At 39.5% G+C, this 13,467-nt stretch overlaps 1 long non-coding RNA gene across 1 annotated transcript in view; it reads right to left on the bottom strand.

Annotated features, from left to right (window-relative positions):
• LOC138442202 (uncharacterized) overlaps window positions 1-13,467 on the bottom strand; it is a 147,095-nt gene that overhangs the window by 18,912 nt on the left and 114,716 nt on the right. Inside the window, exon 2 of the long non-coding RNA XR_011257568.1 lies at window positions 5,692-6,369. This is a non-coding gene — a long non-coding RNA (uncharacterized lncRNA). The remainder of the gene's footprint in view (window positions 1-5,691; window positions 6,370-13,467) is intronic.

Here is a 13,467-nt window from a genome sequence, read left to right as displayed (position 1 = left end):
GACCAGATGTCATGATCTTCATTTTCTGAATGTTGAGCTATAAACCAACTTTTTCACTCTTCTCTTTCACTTTCATCAGGAGGCTTTTTAGTTCCTCTTCACTTTCTGCCATAAGGGTGGTGTCATCTGCATATCTGAGGTTATTGATATTTCTCCCGGCAATCTTGATTCCAGCTTGTGCTTTCTCCAGCCCAGCGTTTCTCATGATGTACTCTGCATATAAGTTAAATAAAATAAACAGGGTGACAATATACAGCCTTGGCGTACTCTTTTGCCTATTTGGAACCAGGCTGTTGTTCCATGTCCAGTTCTAACTGTTGCTTCCTGACCCACATATAGGTTTCCCAAGAGGCAGGTCACGTGGTCTTGTATCCCCATCTCTTTCAGAATTTTTCACAGTTTATTGTGATCCATACAGCCAAAGTCTTTGGCATAGTCAATAAAGCAGAAATAGATATCTTTCTGGAACTCTCTTGCTTTTTCTATGACCCAGCAGATGTTGGCAATTAATCTCTGGTTCCTCTGCCTTTTCTAAAACCAGCTTGAACATCAGGAATTTCATGGTTCATGTATTGCTGAAGCCTGGCTTGGAGAATTTTGAGCATTACTTTACTAGCATGTGAGATGAGTAGGAAATTATTTGAAGAATCTTAATATTGTTGGCCATATTAACATCCCAATTTTTTAAGTGAGGGAATTGAAACAAAGTGGAATCTTAAACTCTTCTGAAGTCAAATTGCTAGTTAGTTAAAAACCTGAAATACAAATACAGGACTTCCTGCCTCAAAGTCAATGAAAACATGCTGCCATTGTGTGCATCTGTAAAACAAAACTTCAAAGACTTTAAATATGCCAACATCTTGTCATGGCAGATACACATTTCCCTGGTGATAATTGAGAATCTCTAATCTCTTGAATGGTGGAGCTGATTGCCCTAGATAGTCTTCATTGAAGGGCTGGAGACAATCCAAAATAAATGCCTCCTGACAGAGCCTGATCAATATTCTCTGCAGAGAACTTCTGTAGGCTAATCAATCATACTATATTGATGCTTCCTTGGTAGGGTGTTCATTCAGCGATTCAACCAGGTCATAATTTTTGCTACTTGTAGCCTTGAGATTCTGTGATATTTTAAATTGCAGTGCATTGAATGTGAAGAACTGATGTCTTCCTTTAATATTTCCAAGCTAGTAGACTTGAACACATTACTTCCAATTAGAGTTCATGTATATCAGTAGGAGAATCAAAGCAGTACAAAGGGTTCATTCCTATATTATTGATGCCATCTACAGAGGAGACCTGCACGTTTGTAAATTCAATTATCATTGTGTTTCAATCACCTGCTTGACCTGAAATTGGTTAGGACCCTGATCTGCTCTTTATGGTTGAAATGATCTCATCAGGTGACTTTTCACTGGCTCCTTTGGAAGCTGGAATCCTTCTGCATCACCCAATGAAAGCACAGTCCAGAAATAGGAGGAAAATTGGAAAGAAATCTTGATATCTACCTCCTTTCTTCTTTCCCTGGGTATCATCTCTGTTTCTTGTAACTTCAGCACTAACTCAAGAATGCTGAGTTCCTATAGCACTATCTTCTCCCCTGTGTCTCAGTCTTGAGAGGGGGCAGTCAGTTCAGTCTATCAGTCATGTCCGACTCTTTCCGACCCCATTGATTGCAGCTCACCAGGCTTCCCTGTCCATCACCAACTCCTGGAGCTTGCTCAGATTCATGTCCACAGAGTCAGTGATGCCATCCAACTATCTTGTCCTCTGCCATCCCCTTCTCTTCCTGCCTTCAATCTTGCTCAGCATCAGGGTCTTTTCCAATGAGTCAGTTCTTTGCATCAGGTGGCCTAAGTATTGAAGTTTCAGCTTTGGCATCAGTTCTTCCAATGAATATTCAGCACTGATTTCCTTAAGGGTTGACTGGTTGGATCTCCTTGCAGTCCAAGGGACTCTCAAGGGTCTTCTTCAACACCCCAGTTCAAAAGCATCAATTCTTCAGCACTCAGCTTTCCTTATAGTCCAACTCTCACATCCATACATGACCACGGGAAAAATGATAGCTTTGACTAGACAGATCTTTGTTGGCAAAATAAAGACAGATGTTGCCTCTTCACTTCTTGTGTACCCCTTGGCAACTTTATCACACAGATATCCAATTCCATGTATTAGAGTTCCTCTGCATGAAGCTAGTATAGAATCTGATTGCCTGACTGGGATTTATTTGGTGCATAATTCAATCGGTTAGAAGATTATATGTGTGGAGGTGACTGCTTGAGAGGTAAATTGTATGGTAGAAACAGATGGCCAGAAATAGACTAGGTGATAAATCGATAACAGGTTGGAAAGGCTAAACAACAGGGACACCTTTGGACCTTTCCCAGGTAGACCTGTTTTATATATACTTTCCTGAAAAAGCCAGTACATATTTATTTTGCTCATCAAGGTGCCCAAGTTTGGATGGCAAATTATATGATCACCCTGATGATGCTAAGTAAAATTCAGTGATTGTCATGAGACTGAGATTCTAGACTCAGGTATGAGCCCAGCAGATGACACCAGACTGAGAGCTGAGTGGCCTTCTGCATGTACAACAGTGCTGGTGGTTGTGATGCCTGGATACCTGTGAAAAAGTGTGAAAGTGTTAGTCGCTCAGTCCTGTCTGACTCTTTGCAACACCATTGACTGTAGCCCACCAGGTTCCTCTCTCTGTGGAATTCTCCAGGCAAGAATACTGGAGCGAGTTGTCATTTCCTTCTCCAGGGGATCTTCCTGACTTAGGGACTGAACCTGGGTGTTCTGTATTGCAGGTGGATTCTTTACCATTTGAAACACCTGGTTAGCTCTGGTTGGTTCCCAATAACAAAAGACTACAGAAGAGTCCCTGGTGGCTCAGGGGGTAAAGAATCTGCCTGCAATGCAGGCGACCTGGGTTCAATCCCTGAGTCAGGAAGATCCCCTGGAGAAGGGAAAGGCAACCCACTCCAGTATTCTTACCTGGAGAATTCCATGGACAGAAGAGCCTGTTGAGGTACAGTTCTTGGGGTTGCAAAGAATTGGACAACTAACACACTCACGTGGCAGAAATCAACAGAAGAAGAGATGAGCATAGTAAGTCAAATAGCAGTGAAGCAAAGAAAGAATTCAGCACAGCAAGAGAAATACAGGACTGGCTTTTTCTGTGAGCCAAGGTGAGCCTCAGTTGAAGGCAGAGATATGGAAAGGGGTATAACAAATGATGACAGCTCTGTATTCTCAGTAGTAGAAATTTTAACTGGAGATACCATAGGGCTCTGTGGGGAGGAGAGACCTAGTACCAACACATGAGTAGTCTAGACTTACCACTGATCAATAAGCCCTTGTGAATGGACCACCCTGGAAGGGCTGCTGAAATTGAGGGTGAGGTAGATACTCACACAGAAGACAGGTTGCATTTTAAAGGCCAGGTCTACCCTCTTGGGTTTTTATTTTTGTTTTTGGCAGCCTCTGCCCTGAATAAGAATGTCTTTTCCATTTCAGTTGTCAATCAGTTGAATATTTATTCCATCTTCCCCACAAAATATCATTTTTAAAGAATCAAAGTATGGCAGGAAAAGAGAGGTTTTAAAAGGGATGATTAAGTCCCAGAATTTTTAGAAAGGTTGGGAAGTCATTTGAAATTTTCTTCAGAATTATTCATCTATCCTTTTAAAATATTGATCAGTCTGGAGTTTCCTTTGCCAACTGCAGTTCTGCTTCAACAGAAGCACAGATTTATGTGTGGTTGCATTAATAACCCACAAATTCCCTTCTCCAGAATCCATACAATTCTCACTCTTTCCTCCTCCATCCTTCTCTTCTTCTCTGCCTTCCTTTCCTCCACAAATAGTTTGGTTCCTACAATATATCTCAACTGGTAAAGTGACAATTATGAGAGTAAATGATGATCTAGTACTTCACAATTGCCCCAATCTGAGAACACATAACAATTTGTGTTAAATAATTATAGCATCAAAAAAGGATGCCAGAGACACATAAGAAAATGCTATAAAGTTAAGAGAGAGAGAGAGAGAGAGAGACAGACAGACAGACAGACAGACAGAGAGGAGTTAGAAACTCCCATATCTTTATCAACTCCAGCTCTGTGCAAAGGCAGTGCTTTGTTGTTATTTGGAAGGTACTTATTATCTGCACATCTTTAAGATATAGGTAGTATTTTTCCTACTTTATAGATAGGAAACCAAGGATCAGGAAGACTAAATATCCCAAGATTAAATGGAAATAAATGGAAGAGCCCAAACCTGATCTTAGGCTGCCTTTTCTACTCTTTGGGCAACAAAAATGGATTCAGAGGACAGGTAAGGAATCAGCTAGTTTTTACTGTTATCAAGTGGCCAGAAGGAAGAACACTCCAGGAAGAAGAAACAGCACCAACAAAAGACAGTTCAGAAAAGAAGGAAGCATTTAGGTTACAATGACTATGAAAAATTATGCAGCTAAGAAGCAAGCATTAATTCTTACTAAATTGTAGTGTGTACTAGAGTGGGGTTATCTGGGCTTTATTGAACTGATAATTTAATAAGTCATAGGCTGCCATTGTAAACTCCTGCCATTAAGAGACAAATGACTTTCTCATTTTTATAGTTTCCAGTCACTACATTGTTGACAGAGCACTCCAGGAAAGCTCAGAATGGCTTTCAGTCTCTCAGAGCATTTCGTAAGCTCTCCTCTAAATGCATCTTGTCTACTAGGGCCCAGAGCACAATTGAGAGAAAATAATTTATTTGCTAAAGCCCTATTGCTATTTAAAGGAAGCTTAATGCAAAACATCAAAATGAATATCCAAACAAAGTGCTCTCTCATTGTGTTTGTCTATTGCTCCAAAGTTAAAAGTCCCATTCAGAATTACAGCATGCAGTCGCAATTACCACAGGGAATACCTGTGAGCATCTTTGTTATAAAAGTGATTATGTAATCTTTGTTGCCCAGCCACAGTAATTATAGCTTAAACTGAGCACCACTTTAAATTAAAGCCTAGTGAAGTAAAGATGTAATAACATTTAAAAATGATAATGCTCATGAATGGAACAACAAGAATGAATTTTGGTATTTGGGAAAAAAAAGTGAGAGGATGGAGACTGAGGAAGGCTTTTAGCAATGGAACTTTATATGGAAATTTGGTTTGGTACTAAATGATGCAGATTTGGGGTAACACCTCTTGGGCCTCCTAGGTTTGCCAAAATTCTCTGTAAAGGTCCAGATAGTAAATATGGTAGGCTTTGTGGGATAGTCAGTCTCTTATAACTACTCAACATGCTATTCTAGCAAAAAAAAAAAAAAAAAGCCTCCATTAAGTAACGGGTGTGGGTTTGTATTTCAACAAAACATTATTTTCGAAAAGAGGACATAGGTTGGTTTTGCTTTCCCCAGGCTATTTCAAACTTCATCTAATGCATGTCTTTTAGCTGTCTACCCTCTTACATAGACCTCCCCCACACTGATTCTAGGTCTGATCATCTGACATAACTTGTCCAGTCATTATTCAGCCAATGCTCCATTAGCAGAGACTTACTAGCTACCTGAGTATTGAGACTTGCCCTCTGAGAGAGAACTCTGTTGTTTACTTGCCAAGTTGTGTCCAACTCTTTTGCTACCTTATGAACTGTAGACTACCAGGTTCCTTTGCCCATGGGACTTCCCAGAACTTACCTGTCACATATTAAAAAGTCCACATTAAGCCACTGAATAATGAGAGATGTGATGGATATAGATGTTCAGCCAAAGTCACATCAAGTGTAGACCAGTGCTGAGGCTACCCTAGTGCTTGTGGACACAGCAGATTCTCCAGATGATGATAGTTGTGGGAATGATCCGAGAGAAGACCAGCAGGATAATGGCCCATCTGAAACCAGCGGATCACAGAGATGTGAGAAATAAGTCCCTTAGTTTTGGGGTGGATTTTGTTGTTGTTGTTCAGTGGTTAAGTCATGTCCAATTCTTTGCTACCCCATGAGCTAACACATCAGGCCACCCTATTCTTCACTGTCTCCTGGAAGTTGCTCAAATTCATGTTCATTAACTCAGTGATGCTATCTAACCACCTTATCCTCTGTCACCACATTCTCCTGCCCTCAGTATTTCCCAGCATCAGAGTCTTTTTCAATGAGTCAGTTCTTTGCACCAGGGGACCAAATTATTGGAGCTTCAGCCTCAGCATCTGTCCTTCCAATGAATATTCAGAGTCGATTTCCTTTAGGATTGACTGGTTGGATCTCCATGCAATTCAAGGGACTCTCAAGAGTCTTCTCCAACACCACAGTTCAAAGGCATCTATTCTTTGGCACTGAGCCTTCTTTATGGTCCAACACTCACATCCATATAAAATGTCTGGAAAAAACATAGCTTTGATTAGATGGACATTTGTGGGCAAGGTGATATCTCTGCTTTATAATATGCTGCCTAGGTTTGTCATAGTTTTCTTTCCAAGGAGCAACTTTCTTCTAATTCCATGGCTGCAGTCACCATCCACATGATTTTGGAGCCCAAGAAAATAATATCTCTCACAGCTTCCACTCTTTTCCCTTCTATTTTCCATGAAATGATCAGACCAGATACCCTTAACATGTTTATATCACAGTTTCATTTATTTTCAATAAATGTACATTTGAGTTCCTTAGTGCATTTTTATCTAGAACTGCATGAATTTTTAATGGATTTTAAAGTAAATTAACCTTGCTATGGATTGAATTGTTTTGTCACCTCAGAATTCATGTGTTGAGTCCCAATGTGATAGTAACCGAACACTGTATCTTCTGAAGGTAATACCATTTTGATGTAGCCAACAAGGATAAGGTTCTCATGATGGGATTACTGCCTTTGTTAGAAGAGAAATCAGAAAGTTTTCTCTGTCTCTCTCACTAAGTTCATGCATTGAGGAAAGTTCATGTAAAGACATAGTGAGAAGCTCACTTTCTTTAAACCAGGAGCAGGAAAAATACATTTCCCTGTACTACCAGTTTTAATGTACAAACTTTCAGGTGTCTCTTCTCATGAGGAACTGAATTGATCTTGGACTTGATCTTGGACTTCTAGTTTCCAGAAGTAAGAAAAATACATTTCTGTTGTTTAAGCCACCCAGTCTACCGTATTTTGTTATAATAACAAGAACTAACATAGTCATGTATGTGGCAAACAATTTCAATGTTTGTGTTTGACTTCATATACATTTTTTGGACATGGATAACATTCTACTGATATGCTTTCATGTAATCAACTTTAGTAAAATGCTCATTCCTGCATTTTGGCTCTTATGACCTTAGATAACTTTTTTTTGTCATTTTCTGATTTTCATTATTATCATTGTGATGTTTTGTAAATGATGGAAGCAGAATTGTTAACTATTAGAAAGCAGAAATGCTATTTTACATAACCTTTTTATAATTTAATATTGGAGTATAGTCTATTAGCAATGTTGTGATAGTTTCAGGTGTACAGCAAGGTGATTAGGTTATACATATGCATGTATTCATTCTTTACCAAATTATTTTCCCATTTAGGTTGTTACATAATATTGAGCAAAATTCTCTATACTATACAGCAGGTCCTTGTTGGTATATAGGCTTTTAATTCTTAAGTATATCCTGCAATAAGAAAGTTTTTGTAGTTTAAGTTTACAACTGGTAGTTACAAAATAATTTTCAGAATAATCAAAGTTTCTAATAATTGTTTTAAAAGAGATAAGCATACCAGATCACCTGACCTGCCTCTTGAGAAACCTATATGCAGGCCAGGAAGCAGCAGTTAGAACTGGACATGAAACAACAGACTGGTTCCAAATAGGAAAAGGAGTACATCAAGGCTGTATATTGTCACCTTGCTTATTTAACTTATATGCAGAGTACATCATGAGAAATGCTGGGCTGGAGAATGCACAAGCTGGAATCAAGATTGCCAGGAGAAATATCAATAACCTCAGATATGCAGATGACACCACCCTTATGGCAGAAAATGAAGAACCAAAGAGCCTCTTGATGAAAGTGAAAGTGGAGAGTGACAAATTTGGCTTAAAACTCAACATTCAGAAAACTAAGATCATGGCATCTGGTTCCATCACTTCATGGGAAATAGACGGGGAAACAGTGGAAACGGGGGCTCCAAAATCACTGCAGATGGTGATTTCAGCCATAAAATTAAAAGACGCTTACTCCACAGAAGGAAAGTTATGGCAAACCTAGACAGCATATTAAAAAGCAGAGACATAACTTTGCCAACAAAGGTCCATCTAGTCAAGGCTATGGTTTTTCCAGTGGTCATGTAAGGATGTGAGAGTTGGACTATAAAGAAAGCTGAGTGCCAGAAAGTTGATGCTTTTGAACTGTGGTGTTGGAGAAGACCCTTGAGAGTCCCTTGGACTGCAAGGAGATCCAACCAGTCCATCCTAAAGGAGATCAGTCCTGGGTGTTCATTGGAAGGACTGATGTTGAAGGTGAAACTCTAATACTTTGGCCACCTCATGTGAAGAGCTGACTCATTTGAAAAGACCCTGATGCTGGGAAAGATTGAAGGCAGGAGGAGAAGGGGATGACAGAGGATAAGATGGTTGGATGGCATCACTGACATCACGGCATCATCATGGACATGGGTTTGGGTGGACTATGGGAGTTGGTGAAGGACAGGGAGGCCTGGCGTGCTGCAGTTCATGGGGTCGCAAAGAGTCAGACACGAATGAGCAACTGAACTGAGCTGAAAGCAATACTTTTAATAATTGTTTTATTTTTTCTCTTAGTTCTTTTACTGCTTCATTCTTTAAGTTTTAGCTATTGTATTCATTGGAGTATTTTTTTTTCATGTAAGAAATAAAGGAAGAATAAGATATATTAGGATTCTAGTATTTAATTCATTTAGTTTGAAAATTTTTTGTCACCCTCTCAACCTCCCCCACCATCACCCCCAGGCTTCGTAGGTGGCGCTAGTGATAAAGAATCCACCTACCAATGCAGGAGACACAAAAGATGTGGGTTTGATCCTTGGATTGGGAAGATCCCCTGGAGGAGGGCATGGCAATCCACTCCAGGATTCTTGCCTGGAGAATCCCATGGACAGAGGAGCTGGGTGGACTACAGTCCCTGGGGTCACAAAGAACCAGACACGACTAAATGAAGTGCACTCCCTACTCCAGATAACTACTCATTGTATCAATGTTGTTCATTCTTCTTTCTGTTTCTCATGCTCATTTAGAAATGTTTTAGAGCTCAACATTCTCTTCTAATTATGTTTTTCTGTGTGTGAAACATAAAATTCTTCTAATTGCTTGAGTTTTATCACACATTTTGATAATGAATGGGCTTGTCTTCTCCTAGCCAGTTTTCCCCTCCAACCTTTAAAATGTTAATGTCACATATAGATTTTTTTCCATATGAACTGTACAGTCAAATCACCTATGTTCAGAAAAGGAAAAATTTTTTTTCTTTTTTTATTGCATCACATTATGTTTACTGATTAGAAAGAAATAGTGTTTAAATAATCCCATCTTTTCCCATTCAATAGCAAAATATGTCCTTCCATCCAGGCTTGTCTCCTCTTCCATTCCTCACTAGAACCCTAAATTGTATTCAGAGGTTTTGTGAATCCCTAAAGTTCCACAGGTATTTACTTGTTGGTTCTTGTTGCTCTTGATTTCTTTCTTTTATTTTCTAATTATTTATTGCTTGTGGAAAGAGGGCACCAGTGAGTCATATATTCATTGTTTTCCAGCGACCTTTATTAGATTACTTACAGTTATTAATATTTTTCCTGGTTTCAAAACAGATGCATACATGTTCAGTAGTGTCCAACTCTTTGTGACCCTATGAACTGTAGCCTGCCAAGTTCCTCTGTCCATGAGATTTTTCAGACAAGAATACTGGAGTGGTTTGCCATTTCCTCCTCCAGGGAATCTTCCTGACCCAGAGATTGTACCCATGTCTCCTGTACTGGCAGGTGGATTCTTCACCACTGAGCCATCCGGGAAGCCCTTCAAAACAAATGACTTGAAAATAGTTAAAACTTAATGTTCCTATTTCCTCTCAATATAGTGAACTTACTGCCTTCTGGTTCCACGGTGAGCACTTAAACTCTGAAATGAGATGGCTTGTGCTCATAATCCTAGTTATACAACTTGAGTTTCTTAACTTCTCTGTGGTTCAGTTTTCTCACCGGTTCCAAAGTGGGTAGCAATTGTACCTGCTTCATAGTGATTCTAGAGGATTAAATGATCTGATGCTCATGCTATGTTTAAACCAATGATGCACATACAATAAAGACACAATAGGTGCCATCTCTCTGTGCTGTCTTAGGCACTAAATCCTTAATATCACAGCAACAGCAATGCATGCTCTGGCTTGCCTTGAAAGGAAGTTTAAAAGATAAAAGATGTGATATAATGCAAATGTTTTGCCAATTTACACTGTTATTAGAATGCAAGAAAATTGTAAATAGCCAAATCACAAATACACTTATTCAGTCAACTAGCATTTACTATGTGTTGGCAGAAATAAAGGAGGTCTAGAACTGAGATTGTCATCTGTTAAGAAAGTGTTCTTCTATTTAGTGAAGGCTTTGCTAGAGTTAAATCCTGAGTAGAGAGTAAGATCGCTGATTGGGAATTCTTTCTCTATCTAGTGCCAGAGAAAGATATTGATGGTGCTGTCCTTATAAATAAGCCAATTGGCCCTTTAATGCTGTCTGCTTGTGTACATAGAGCTGGAAAGAAGCATTGTTAATAATAGCTAAGAAGGATTGAATAGGTATCACATGCCAGGTATTCTTCTGATCATTTTATATTCACTGAGTTATCTATTTTACACAGAACTTAGTAAGTAGGCAATAATACTATTTTTACTTCACATATAAAGAAACCATATCAGAGATTTCAGTACATTACCAGACTTATATGGGCTTTCCTGGAGCTCATCTGGTAAAAAGAGTGAAAGTGAAAGTGGCTCAATCATGTCTATCTCTTTGTGACCCTGTGGACTATACAGTCCATGGAATTCTCCAGGCCAGAATACTGGAGTAAGTAGCCTTTCCCTTATCCAGGGAATCTTCCCAACCCAGGAATTGAACCCAGGTCTCCCACATTGCAGGCGGATTCTTTACCAGCTGAAGTACATTGGAAGCCCCCAGCTGGTAAAAAATCTGTCTGCAATGTGGGAGACCCTGGTTCGATTCCCAGACTTATATAACTGGAGGGCAGGACTCTCTAAACCCTAGGTCTGTTTCCTCACTACACAGCTTTCTAGACTATGACAGACTTGTGTATGGATTATCTGCCTTCATTTCAGAAGCTACTTCTTTTCCCTTTAGGGATTAGTTTCTAAGCTACCTATTTTGAATATAAATATTTGGTCTTTGGGAATGATCTGGGATCAGTTATTTATACCTAAATATGAACTGCAACCTAGAAGTCTTTTCCAGGATGAAAAGAAAGGAAAAGGAAACCAACAATTAATGGGACAATAGCATTCATCTCATTCCCTCTTAGAAAGAAGTTTTTCAAGTTTTTTATCATTGCAAAAGAAAAAACAGACTTACTGCTAATGTCACTTACTCAGTGTCATAAAGCTTTTGAGTTCTGTGACCATGACTTAAATTTAAGTCAGTGAGACTTAATTTTCTACAGAATATTTAAAGTGCTATTTCTAGTTAAAAAAATTCCAGGCCCTAGCCCATGAAGGCCAAGGGAAGGAATTTAGGTGGTAGAGATTTTTCATCTACCTTTGAGGGCACAGGCAGAATAAGCCATTTACCATTAAATGTTCACTTCTTCTTGGTTCCTAGAAAGAGTCACAAACTGCTCTGGCTGAATTTTTTAATATCCTGTCCTTTCTAACTCTTCCCTGGTGACTTCCCTGGTGGTTCAGACGGTAAAGGGTCTGTCTACAATGCGGGAGACCTGGGTTTGATCCCTGGGTCGGGAAGATTCCCTGGAGAAGGAAATGACAACCCAATCCAGTACTCTTGCCTAGAAAATCCCATGGATGGAGGAGCCTAATGCAGGCTACTGTCCATGGGGTTGCAAAGAGTTGGACACGACTGAGCGACTTCACTTTCACTTTTCTGACTCTATGATCAAGAAGCATGTGACCCATTGACCTTATATTTGTGATTAAAAAATAATAATAATCGAAGAAGGGAAAAATACTAAATTGAAATTTGGAAAAAGTATACTCAAGACAAAATCTATCCCAATTACTTCTGTAATTATGAGAAAACACATGCCATTAAAGAAAGCTTCTGAGTATTAAAAGGCATGAGGAATTTTTTTTAAAAAAAGGAAGTTGAGCACATTACAGTTGCAATTATTGATGTAACTCCTCCTTATTAGAATTATCTAACTGAAGTTGTTAATGCTGGGCAATAATAATGATGATAATAATATTTCTAGAGGACTTATTTTATGGAAGTACCATTGTTAGTGCTTCAGTTCAGTTCAGTCACTCAGTCGTGTCCAACTCTTTGCAACCCCATGAACCACACCACACCGACTCCCGCAGTTCAACAAAACCCATGTCCATGGAGTTGGTGATGCCATCCAACCACCTCATCCCCTGTCGTCCCCTTCTCCTCCTGCTTTCAATTTTTCCCAGCATCAGGACTCTTCAAATGGGTCAGCTCTTCGCATCAGGTGGCCAAAGTATTGGAGCTTCAGCTTCAACATCAGTCATTCTAATGAACACCCAGGACTGATCTCCTTTAGGATGGACTGGTTGGATCTCCATGAAGTCCAAGGTACTCTCAAGAGTCTTCGCCAACACCACAGTTCAAAAGTATCAATTCTTAGGCACTCAGTTTTCTTTATAGTCCAACTCTCACATCCATACATGACCATGGGAAAAACCATAGCCTTGACTAAACGGACCTTTGTTGGCAAAGTAATGTCTCTGCTTTTTAATATGTTGTCTAGGTTTGTCATAACTTTCCTTCTATGGAGTAAATATCTTTTAATTTCATGGCTGCAGTCACCATCTTCAGTGATTTTGGAGCCCCCCAAAAATAAAGTCAGCCACTGTTTCCACTGTTTCCCCATCTATCTGCCATGAAGTGATGCGACTGTATGCCATGATCTTAGTTTCCTGAATGTTGAGCTTTAGCCAGCGTTTTCACCCTCTTCTTTCATTTTCTTTTTTTTCCATCAAAATTATTTTATTTTATTTTAAATTTGTTTTAATTGGAGGCTAATTACTTTACAATATTGTATTTGTTTTGGCATACATTGACAGGAATCTACCATGGGTGTACATGTTTTCCCCATCCTAGACACCCTCCCACCTCCCTCCCCATCCCATCCCTCTGGGTCATCCCAGTGCACCAGCCCTCAGCACCCTGTATCATGCATCAAACCTGGACTAGCGATTCATTTCACATATGATAATATACACGTTTCAATGCCGCTATTCCAAACCATCCCACCCGCACCCTCTCCCACAGAGTCCAAAAGACTGTTTT

This window comes from Ovis canadensis, chromosome 6, assembly GCF_042477335.2.
Source record: "Ovis canadensis isolate MfBH-ARS-UI-01 breed Bighorn chromosome 6, ARS-UI_OviCan_v2, whole genome shotgun sequence".
Lineage (NCBI taxonomy): Eukaryota > Metazoa > Chordata > Mammalia > Artiodactyla > Bovidae > Ovis > Ovis canadensis.
Note: the sequence above shows the minus strand (reverse complement) of the source record. Positions and strands in the feature narration are given on the sequence as shown.